This window comes from Aethalodelphis obliquidens, unplaced genomic scaffold (assembly GCF_003676395.1).
Source record: "Aethalodelphis obliquidens isolate GAN/ISIS:26980383/991018 unplaced genomic scaffold, ASM367639v1 scaffold106, whole genome shotgun sequence".
NCBI classification, from domain to species: domain Eukaryota; kingdom Metazoa; phylum Chordata; class Mammalia; order Artiodactyla; family Delphinidae; genus Aethalodelphis; species Aethalodelphis obliquidens.
In genome coordinates, this window is record NW_020838050.1 from 2,909,798 (window position 1) to 2,922,582 (window position 12,785).

Below are 12,785 nucleotides of genomic sequence, written 5' to 3' on the forward strand. Positions count from 1 at the left end.
AATGGACAACTTTCTAGAAACATACATACCACCAAAATTGAATCAAGAAGAAACGGATAATTTGAACAGATCGATCACAAGAAGTGAAATAGAATCTGTAATAAAACAAAAAAACCCAAAAAACTTCCTACAAACAAAAGTCCAGGACCAGATGGCTTCAAAGCTAAATTCTACCAAACATACAAAGAAGAAGGTATACTGAATCTTCTCAAACTCTTCCCAAAGATTGAAGAGAAGGGAACACTACCAAAGGCATTCTATGAAGCCACCATCACCTGGATACCAAAACCAGACAAATACACCACCAAACAAGAAAAGTACAGGTCAATACCTTTGATGAATATAGATGCAAAAAATTCTCAATAAAATATCTGCAAATGGAATCCAACAATGCATAAAACAGATCATACACCACGACAAAGTGGGATTCATCCCAGGTTCACAAGGATGGTTCAACATATGCAAATCAATTAATATAATAAACCACATTAACAAAAGTCAAAAATCACATGATCTTCTCAATAGATGCAGAAAAAGCATTTGCTAAAATTCAACATCCATTCATGATAAAAACTCTTACCAAAGTGGGAATAGAGGGAATATATTTCAAAATAATAAAAGCCATTTATGACAAACCCACAGTCGATATAATAATCAAAGGTGAAAAACAGAAAGCCTTCTCACTAGGATCTGGAACAGCACAAGAATGCCCACTTTCACCACTTCACTTCAACATAGATTGGAAGTCCTAGCCACAGCAATCAGACAAGAAAAAGAAATAAAAACTATCCACATTGGAAGGGAAGAGGTAAAATTGTCATTATATGCAGATGACATCATACTATATATAGAAAACCCTCAGGACTCCACACAAAAACTATGAGATCAAATAAATGAATTCAGCAAAGTAGCAAGATACAAGATTAACATTCAGAAATCAGTTGCATTCCTTTACACTAACAATGGGATAACAGAAAGGGAATGTAAAAAAAACAATACCTTTTTTTAAATAAATTTTTTAACATATTTATTGGAGTATAATTCCTTTAGAGTGTTGTGTTAGCTTCTGCTGTATAACAAAGTGAATCAGCTATATGTATACATATATCCCCATATCCCCTCCCTCTTTCACCTCCCTCCCACACTCCCTATTGCACCCCTCTATGTGGTAACAAAGCACTGAGCTGATCTCAATGTGCTATGCAGCTGCTTCCCACTAGCTATCTGTTTTACACATGGTAGTATGTATATGTCAATGCTACTCTCTCACTTTGTCCCAGCTTACCCTTCCCCCTCCCCATGTCCTCAATCCCATTCTCTATGTCACTGTCTTTATTCCTGTCCTGCCCCTAGGTTCATCAGAACTATTTTTTTTTTAGCTTCCATATATATGTGTTAGCATACAGTATTTGTTTTTTCTTTCTGACTCATTTCGCTCTGTATGACAGACTCTAGGTCCACCGACCTCACTACAAATAACTCAATTTCATTTCTTTTTATGGCCGAGTAATATTCCATCGTATATATGTGCCACATCTTCTTTATCCATTCATCTGTCAATGGACACTTAGGTTGCTTCCATGTCCATGCTATTGTAAATAGTGCTGCAATAAACATTGTGGTACATGACTCTTTTTGAATTATGTTTTTCTCACAGTATATGCCCAGTAGTGGTGTTGCTGGGTCACCTGGTAGTGCTATTTTTGTTTTTCTAAGGAACCTCTATAAAAAAATCTACAAACTTTTTTTAAGGAACCTCCATACTGTTCTCCATAGTAGCTGTATCAATTTACATTCCCACCAACAGTGCAAGAGGGTTCCCTTTTCTCCACACCCTCTCCAGCATTTATTGTTTGTAGATTGTTTGATGATGGCCATTCTGACTGGTGTGAGATGATATCTCATTGTAGTTTGGATTTGCATTTCTCTAATGATTAATGATGTTGAGCATTCTTTCATGTGTTTGTTGGCAATCTGTATCTTCTTTGGAGAAATGTCTATTTAGGTCTTATGCCCATTTTTGGATTTGTTTTTTTGTTATTAAGCTGCATGAGCTGCTTGTAAATATTGGAGATAAATCCTTTGTCAGTTGCTTCATTTGCAAATATATTCTACCATTCTGAGGGTTGTCTTTTGGTCTTCTTTATGGTTTCCTTTGCTGTGCAAAAGCTTTTAAGTTTCATTAGGTTCCATTTGTTTATTTTTGTTTTTATTTCCATTTCTCTAGGAGGTGGGTCAAAATGGATCTTGCTGTGATTTATGTCATAGAGTGTTCTGCTTATGTTTTCCTCTAAGAATTTGATAGTTTCTGGCCTTACATTTAGGTCTTTAATCCATTTTGAGTTTATTTTTGTGTATGGTGTTAGGGAGTGTTCTAATTTCATACTTTTACATATACCTGTCCAGTTTTCCCAGCACCATTTATTGAAGAGGCTGTCTTTTCTCCACTGTATATTCTTTCTTCCAACCCAGAAATCCCACTACTGAGCATATACCCTGAGAAAACCGTAATTCAAAAAGAGTCATGTACCAAAATGTTCATTGCAGCTCTATTTACAATAGCCAGGACATGGAAGCAGACTAAGTGTCCACCTACAGATGAATGGATAAAGAAGATGTGGCACATATATACAATGGAATATTACTCAGCCATAAAAAGAAACAAAATTGAGAAATTTCTAGTGAGGTGGATGGACCTAGAGTTTGTCATACAGAGTGAAGTAAGTCAGAAAGAGAAAAACAAATATCATATGCTAGCACATATATATGGAATCTAAGGGGAAAAAAAGGTTATGAAGAACGTAGGGGTAAGATGGGAATAAAGACACAGACCTACTAGAGAATGGACTTGAGGATATGGGGAAGGGGAATGGGAAGCTGTGACAAAGTGAGAATGTGGCATGGACATATATACACTACCAAATGTAAAATAGCTAGTTGGAAGCAGCCACATAGCACAGGGAGATCTGCTTGGTGGTTTGTGACCACCCAGAGGGGTGGGATAGGGAGGGTGGGAGGGAGGGAGATGCAAGAGGGAAGAGATATGGGAACATATGTATATGTATAACTGATTCACTTTGTTATAAAGCAGAAATTAACACACCATTGTAAAGCAATTATACTCCAATAAAGATGTTAAAAAAAAAAGACATGGCACATATATACAATGGAATATTACTCAGCCATAAACAGAAATGAAATTGAGTTATTTGTAGTGAGGTGGGTTGACCTTGAGTCTGTCATACAGAGTAAAGTAATTCAGAAAGAGAAAAACAAATACCGTATGCTAACACATATATATGGAATCTAAAAAATATAAAATGGTTCTGAAGAATCTAGGGGCAGGACAGGAATAAAGACACATATAGAGAGAATGGACTTGAGGACACGGGGAGGGCAAAGGGTAAGCTGAGACGAAGTGAGAGAGTGGCATGGACGCATATACACTACCAAGTATAATATAGATAGCTAGTTGGAAGCAGCTGCATAGCATAGGGAGATCAGCTCAGCTCAGTGCTTTGTGACCACCTAGAAGGGTGGGATAGGGATGGTGGGAGGGAGACGCAAGAGGGAGGGGATATGGGGATATATATATACGTATAGCTGATTCACTTTGTTATACAGCAGAAACTAACACAAAAAAGTAAGGCAATTATACTCCAGTAAAGAAGTTTTAAAAAAAATATACAAACAATAAATGCTGGAGAGGGTGTGGAGAAAAGGGAACCCTCTTGCACCATTGGTGGGAATGTAAATTAGCAATACCTTTTAAAATTGCACCCCCAAAATTAAAATGCGTAGGAATAAAACTGACCAAGGAGGTGAAAGCCTTATAAACTAAGAACTATAAAACATTAATAAAGGAAATAAAACAGAATTCAAGGAAATGGAAAGGTATCCCATGTTCTTGTATTGGAAGAATTAATATTGTTAAAATGGCTATAATTCCCAAAGAAATCTACAAATTTAATGTGATTCCTATCAAATTACCCATGAAATTTTTCACAGAAGTAGAACAAATAATCCAAAAATTTATATGGAACCATAAAAGACCCAGAATTGCTAGAGCAATACTGAGGGAAAAAAGAAAAAAAGCAGTAGGCATAACTCACCCAGACTTCAGACAATAGTGCAGAGCTACAGTAATCAACAGTGTGATATTTGTACAAAAACAGACATATAGATAAATGGAACACAATAGAGAGCCCAAAAATAAACCCACACACCTATGGTCAATTAATCTTTGACAAAGGAAGCAAGAATATAAAATGGGAAAAAGATAATCTCTTCAGCAAGTCGTGCTGGGAAAGTTTGACAGCTGTATGTAAATCAATGAAGTTAGAACAGAGCCTCACACCATGCATAAAAATAAACTCAAATTGCTTAAAGACTTAAACATAAGCCAAGACACCATAAAACTCCTAGAAGAAAACATAGGCAAAATATTCTCTGACATAGATAGTACCAATGTTTTCTTAGGTCAGTCTCCCAAGGGAATAAAAAGAAAACAAAAGTCAACAAAGGGGACCTGCTCAAATTTACCAGCTTCTGCACAGCAAAGGAAACAATTTTAAAAAATTAAGACAACCTATCGAATGGGAGAAAATATTTGCAAATATGGTGACACACAAGGGCTTAATCTCCAAAATATACAAATAACTCATACAACTCAACAACAAAAAAACAAATAACCCAATCGAAAAATAGGCAGAAGACCTTAATACATGTCTCCAAAGAAAACATACAGATGGTCAGTAGGCACATGAAAAGATGCTCAACATCACTAATTATTAAAGAAATGTAAATCAAATCTACAATGAGGTACCACCTCACACGGGTCAGAATGGCCATTATTAAAAAGTCTACAAATAGAAAATGCTGGAGAGGATATGAAGGAAAGGGAACTCTCCTACACTGTTGGTGGGAATGTAAGTTGGTACAGCCACTATGGAAAACAGTATAGAGTTTCCTCAGAAAACTAAAAATGGAATTACTATATGTTCCAGCAATCCCATTCCTGGGAATATACATAGAAAAAAACTATAATTCAAAAAGATATATGCAATCCTATTTTTATAGCAGCACTATTCACAATAGCCAAAACATTGAAATAACCTTAATGTCCATTGACAGATGAATGGATAAAGAAGATGTGGTACATATATATGATGGAATACTACTCAGCCATAATAAAGAATGAAATAATGCCATTTACAGCAACATGGATGCAAAAGTCAGAAAGAGGACAAATATCATATGATACCACTTATATATGGTATCTAAAATATGACACAAATGAACCTATCTACAAAACAGAAACAGACTCATAGACATAGAGAACAAACTTGTGGTTGCCAAGGGGGAGAGGAGGTGGGGGAGGGATGGTTTGAGAATTTGGTATTGGTTGATGCAAATTTTTACATTTAGAATGGATAAACAACAAGGTCCTAATGTATAGCACAGGGAACTATATTGAATAGCCTGTGATAAACCATAACGGAAAAGAATATTAAAAAATGAATGTATACAAATACTACTACTATTACATACTACATCTTACCTACTACTACTACTATTTAAATAATTATTTGTAATTTATCAAGTACATTTATATATCACCCAAGGACACACCATGAGTTAGGATAACAGCTGTGTCTAAAGTTCATGTCTCCAAGGCTAAATATTATAACAGCATAATAACAATACCAGTAATAACTACCATTTATTGAACACCTTATATGTGGCACCACTGTATTAATACTTTCACATTGGTTACCTCCCATCCTTTCAACAAACCTGTGGGGTAGGATTTATTGCCTTTGTTTACTAAATGAGAAATTTGGGGCTTACGAAACAAAAGTAAGTGTCAGAGCTTGAGGATGTGTCTGTTGGACTAAAGAAAAATCTATCTTCTATACTGCCACACTTACTCACTAATGCCTCAGTATTAATGAGCTTTGTTCTGCTTTTTCCTCGTAGAAGCAAGGAGGATTACTATAAATAGGACTAGAAAGAAGGAGGGTGGGGAACTGAAGGTAATGTTCCTTTTTTCTATTTTTCCTAAGCCTGATTCTACCTGTTATATATAAAGTTTGTGCAGAATATTGAAAAAGTAATCAATAATCATATATTTCTGACACAAAAATATTTATGTCCCTACAATTTTAAGTACTTAATGGTAGGTATTGATAGGTATTTTTATCTTTATTTTACCAGTGAAGAAGGAAATTTTAAGAGATTGGTAGCTTATCCCAGGTCACATAGTAACTAAGTGGCTTGGGATCAGGTATGAGTTGCTCAAAAGTTCAGATGCTTAACCTTAACTGACACTGCACTGATTCTCCTTGAATTACACACTCAGAATTCTTGGTAGCAGCACTGGTCTATGACAAAGTGGTCATCAACTTTTAAAGCAGGTGGACCTGCATTTAATATACATGTTTTACCTGCATATCAGTTTCTCATCACAAAGTATAACCTGGAACTTAGTGTTGCTCAACATTTTCAAATTCTGAATGGAAAGAGCTTATACTTACAGAGAAGTCCCTAGAAGTCCCTTTGTTTTCCTTGGATGCTTTGCAGTCCATTGTTGGCTTAAGCAAGACCACCAGAGAAACGTGAATATGGACTACAAGGTTACTTTATTTTGACCAAGTATAGCTCAATAATAATTTAGAGGGAAGATCACTTTGGCTTTATGGCATCAATTTACAGTAAGCAATATTAATAGAAATAGGCCTTAAGAAACATGTTACTGTGTTTACTATGGAGGTGCTGTTGATGATATCGCTCACAACATACTCTTCAAGACTGCTCATAAAAAGACTAGTTTTCTGATCTTCATAGCAATAGTTTCCTGATCTCAGTAGCAATAACTCTGCTTCTATATTTTCCATTTAGATAATGTGAATCATGCAACTGATAAGGTTTCCTTCTTTGCATTGAAAGTTTAAAAGTTTAGAATCAAATTTGTAGCTCATGTTAAGCAAATGTGAAGAACTTTTCAAGCATGCAGTTTGCATGCTAACTGCATTCAGACATTCTTTATTCAGTCACTGCTATCTCTTCATTTCCAAAGCCATATACTCTTTCCAAGCTTCATAGAGTCAGTATGTGTAGTGGTTAAAACCATGGATTCTACAATTAGATTGTCTGAGTTTGAATCTACTTTCTGTCACTTACTATGTGACCATGAACAAAGTATTTATGTACTCTGTACCTCAGTTTCTGCATTTGTTGAGTCGACATAATAGTACTTAGCTCTTAGAGCTGTTATGAGTATTATATTGTGGTAATATATGTAAAGTGCTTAGAACAGAGCCTAAAATTCAGTACCTCCGCATTGTATAACTCCAGTGGATGCCATTTACATAGAATGCAGTGTGAATGGTAATTCCTTGATTTGGACAGTATGGTGGCTCTGCTGACACATAGTGAGTGCCATATACATGTTAGCTATTGTTATTGCTAACACATGCTCATAAAGCAGAGTTTTACTGGAAAAAATAAATGGGATTTTGCCTATTTCCCTGTCTCTGTGTTTCCACAGAAGAATGTGGGTGCATAAAAATTCAGGCTGTCAGACAAGTTTCTAAAACTTTCATGCAAGGCTTCCTTTCCACCTCTAAATAGAGCCAGGTGCAATCCCATTTTGTACTAGGTTAGTGAGGTGGGAGCAGCATGTGACATCCAAGTATTATATATAAATATGCTAGGTAGGCCATTTCATCAGACTTGTTATTCTAACTTTAAGCAGCAAATACAGCATAAGGAAAATTTTAATTTGGCCTGTACCCACAAACTTTCTTAAGAGTTTTAAGGGATTTTAATGAAAGGGTCATATTGAGTTAGACCTAATATTTTTGGTTCTTTGTTTTAAAGTCTCATTTCAAATCGAGAAGATATTTAAACGTTTAATGTCAAATAAGCATGTTCTTCTAACATGCATGTACCACCACCACCAATACTACTTTCTTTAATTTGCTTAGTCTAAAAAACTGCCTGACAATAATCATCTTGAATGACAGAAACATGAGAATGCAGAGGAAGATTTGGAGGGTTTTGGAAAACACATGAATGTCTAAATATTAAAATAAAAATATAGGGCTTCCCTGGTGGTGCAGTTGTTAAGAATCTGCCTACAAATGCAGGAGACACAGGTTCGATCTCTGGTCCGGGAAGATCCCACATGCCACGGAACAACTAAGGCCATGCACCATAACTACTAAGCCTTCACTCTAGAGCCTGTGAACCACAACTGCTGAGCCCAATGCCACAACTACTGAAGCCCGTGCACCTAGAGCCTGTGCTCTGCAACAAGAGAAGCCACCACAATGAGAAGTCCATACACCACAACGAAGAGTAGTCCCCACTCGCTGCAACTAGAGAAAGCTCGCACACAGCAGCAAAGACCCAACACGGCCAAAAATAAATAAATTAAATTAATTAATTAATAAAAATATAAAATAAATATGTATATATATATTAATGTTAGTGATATAATAGTTCCACTTCAGATGAAAGCAGATCTTAGAGAAGAGGGTTTTCTCTTTAGAAGACATAGACTAGATCTGCAGGCAAACACACAACCCTCATACTTTCCAAAGGATATTCCATATTTTAGCAAGCAGGCAAGGAGAGGCTATAGTAGAAGGGATCACTGTACTCCCATTCCCTTTGGATTGATTGAGTAACTTTAAAGTATTTCATAGGGAAGAGTGAATGACCACTTGGCTTTGCTCTCAGTCAAAATTAAACTTTAATTGGTTGAATGTGAGCTTCTATCTTCAAATTGTTCCTGGCTCATAAATATTAAAGCAGTGCCTCCGTCTACTATTTGCAAAATCAGGAATCAAAAATTGGCTGCCTCAGTTTTTCAGCCAAATTTCCAACCTTTTCTCCATAAGTCTCAAGACCCTCCTACATTGACTTTCAGTCAAAGACAACCAAGAAAGACGCTAAAATAAAGCATTTCAAAACCCAATTTACCCATAAGTCCAGGGAAACTGTTGAGCTTCTTGTTCTAAGCCTTACACTAGGAAACTCTGTGGAAAAATGATTCCAAATAGGAGTTTTGGTAATTGAATATGATTCCTATCTTAAACCCCCATAGCAGACTATCAACAACCCATACCCTCAGGTTCAAAAAAAAATAAAGCAAATCAAGGAAGCTTATGATGTCACCTTTTACCTCTCCTGGACTATGATGCTTTCATTCCTTCTCCAAATATTTATTGAATATTTATTGTATTCAAAATACTGATCAGGCGACTGAGCTCATAATCTCTACCTCCTAAAAGTAAAAATGGAACTCATACTTAAATAAGCTGGCTAAATGTTTTTTCAATTTTGCTTAAAGACATTGAAATAATCTTTGAAAAGAAGATCTCACTCAATGTTATGGGCCAAACTGTATTCCACTAAAATTTATATGTTCAAGTTCTAACCTGCAGTTCCTCATAATATAACTTTATTCAGAGATAGGTCTTTACCATGTTAAAATGAGGCCATTGCAGTTGACCCCAATCTAATATGACTTGTGTCCTTATAAAAAGGTGAAATTTGGAGACAGGATTAAATACACAGGGAGAACATTATGTGGACATATAAACATCCACCTATAAGCCAAAGAGAGAGGCATGGAACAGATTCTTCCCTCACATCCTTCAGAAGGAACCAACCCTACTGATACCTTGTGTTCAGACTTCTAATCTCCAGAACTGTTGATACAATCAATTGTTGTTTAAGCCACCCAATTTATGGTACTTTGTTACAGAAACCCTAGTAAACTAATACAGTCAGTTTAACAATTCATAATTATATGGAAGCCTAAGTTTTCAACCTATCTAGAAGTATGTACACAACATGTGTATATGCACACACACACATAAATACACCTTGAGGTAACTCAAGGCAGAACTAATTAGTATGTTTCTAAAAATTAACACTACCATTTTATTTTTCAGCAAAAATTAACAATGAATCTAATTCTATAAAGGGATAAAAAAAATAACTATATTAAAGCAGGTCGAGAAATGGTTTGTATTATCAATGCCAAATCACTCTGGACAGTTACTTAAGTTGTATGTGAATGACAAAAAACATAACATTATGAAGAACAAATGAAAATGGACAAATGCTACAACAGACCCAAGGTGCTGCCTGTTTTGGGAATGGCATTCTCATGGCTATGTTCTTCTCCAGCCCATGTGTAATCCATGCATGGAGGCATGAAATTTTTTAACAGCAAAATTCCAGTCAGCCAGCAAGTGTGCAATTTGAGCCCCAGCTGCTCCTTAAGGATAAGGAGAGGGGGAAGGGATACATTTGACAGCAAAACATTGACATTACTATAGATTAAATGACTTCTGAGTTATTCAGGGGAGATTCTTTGAGACAGCACTCAAGTTAGAAATTTTTTTTTCTATCAAAATTCAGGTACATTTCTAAGCAATAATGCAAATATCAGGTATATTTATAAAGCAGAAATGCAAGTAGACATATCTATAAAATTTCATATACCCATACATATTATATGCCATTTCATTAGTATAATATCATTCTGTTAAATGTTGAAATTTTGTAGGTGTGTATGTTTGTGTGTGTGTGTGTGTGTGTGTGTAAGAGGGTCTTATATTGTCCACTGTAGAAATGCAAATACTTCAGGGAGGTCACACTTTACGTTCCTAATCAGCAACCACCGAAATTGTTAGTAAACCTTTAAGCTGAATAGACTTGGGAAGGAGAAGTTTGGAGTGGGTTGAAGGCAATTTAGGGTGTAGGACAAAGTTTGATGACAAACTATTTATCTAAGAACATTCCTGAAAGGGAGAATACAGGTCAAAGGATATTGAGCAAGTTGGTGAATTCCAGACAATCTATCACTCAATAGTCAGAACACACATTGACTTCTCTTGCTTCTCTCTAGGTACACTCCTGCAGAAAGCACCAGAAAGAACATTGTTGGAGTTGATTTGTCTGGCTTCTTGGTGCTGGGTAGGGAGGACAGCAAATAATTGAAGTAGTTTAAAGTTGTTTAGAGTTTTCTGGACTTAATCTTAAGCTTCACATTGCAATGTTGCCCTCTGATAAGTTTCCTTGCAAATATGCTCTAGCCAAGACCAGAAAGTTCATTTGACAATTGTGGATGTGTCTGTTTGTATATGGAATTTTCTGTACTTTACCTGGTTGAATTAACAACTTAATCTTTTCATCTTCTAGTAATATTAATAATTGCCATATATTGAGTACCAGGTAATATTATAAGCACTTCATATTTAATCTTCAAAACAGCTCTACAAGGTAGATGTTATTGTTTTCATTTTACAAAGACACTGTGGGTATAAGGGTAAAGTTATATGTAGCTTGGATTCAAACCCAACCACTTTGGATTCAAAGCTGGGCTATTTCATTTCCAGTATATTATAAGTGATTGGATTTGAATTTGTGACCTATTTTTTAAAATGTTCCGTGTTTATTTTTTAACAATTTATATATAATCCCTTGCAGTATTCTGTGTTTCAGCAGACTTCACTGACAAATGGTTTTCCTTTAAGTTCTTAAATGGAGTACGTATTGTCAGCATAAATTTGGGGACATTATCCATTTTAAAAACTCAGGAGTCTTGTTTCCCGGATTGTTCCCAGCACTAGGCCCTGGTTGTTCAGCAACCCTCACCCACACCCAGCGGATCACTGCTCATCCTTAATCTCTCTTAGGCTCAGAGAGACTCTACAGTGCGTGCCCTGAGTTGGTGCAGACCCGACCCTAGTCTCTCCACAGCTCTGTAGAGGCAACCACCACAGCATCTCCAGATGCCGCGGATGGTGTCAGCGCAGAGCTGGGCAGACGCCGCAGGTCACTGGGCCACTGCTGCTAATGGTGCCCACCTGGTGGCACTGAGATCAGATTCAAACTGCCCAACTATGCCTAGCAGTGCTTCTACTAGGACATTACGCCTGTCACCAAGTACACCCTCGAGTTCCAGGCGACTACTGGCAGTCACTATGATGTAGATTGTCGATCTGACGGCCCTGATGGCAATATGTTATACAAAAAGATGAAGAAACAGCCTTCAAAACTGGGACATACAAATTTTGTGTCAGCAATGAATATTCTGCTTTCACACATAAAATACATAAAATCGTATATTTTAATTTTGAAGTTGGAGAAGGCCCACCTTTGTTTCCTAGTGAGAACTGAGTCAGGGCTCTTACCCAGATGGAATCTGCCTGTGTTTCAATTCATGTAACTCTGAAGTCTGTCATCAACTTTCAGACTCATTTCCGTTTGAGAGAAGCTCAAGGCCTAAGCCAGCCAAGGATCTAAATATAAGAGTGGCTTGGTCAGTAGAAGCCCGCATTCTTCTGGTGGTTAGCATAGGGCTGGTATTTCTTCTGAAAAGTCTTTTTCAGTTAAAATAACCACCATAACTAATGTTGGATCATAACTACGTTTTGAGAATTCATGCACCCTAATCACTATACTATTGCTGTCCTCTAATTTTAGGTACAGAAGAACTTAATACTGGCAACATTTTTAAAACCTTATTCATACACTTGTTGGGGGGTGATGTGCAGTGCATAGCCTCAAACTTTGGAAAGGACACCTTTTTTTATTTGTACAGGTAGAAAAACTTTGGAACTTATTGTGATCTATTCAAAATTCAACACCAATGATGTTGGTGTTGTTTATATCTACTCTTCTGTACACTAAACTTTGTTATTTTGATTCCTTTTAGCCATTTAAAAGTATTTTTCTTTTAGGTTGTGGATATTTTTAAAACC

At 36.3% G+C, this 12,785-nt stretch overlaps 1 pseudogene; it reads left to right on the plus strand.

The window, feature by feature from the left end:
- The first annotated feature begins 11,813 nt into the window (after nt 1-11,813).
- On the plus strand, nt 11,814-12,448 carry LOC113614841 (transmembrane emp24 domain-containing protein 7-like; annotated as a pseudogene).
- Nucleotides 12,449-12,785: the final 337 nt, after the last annotated feature.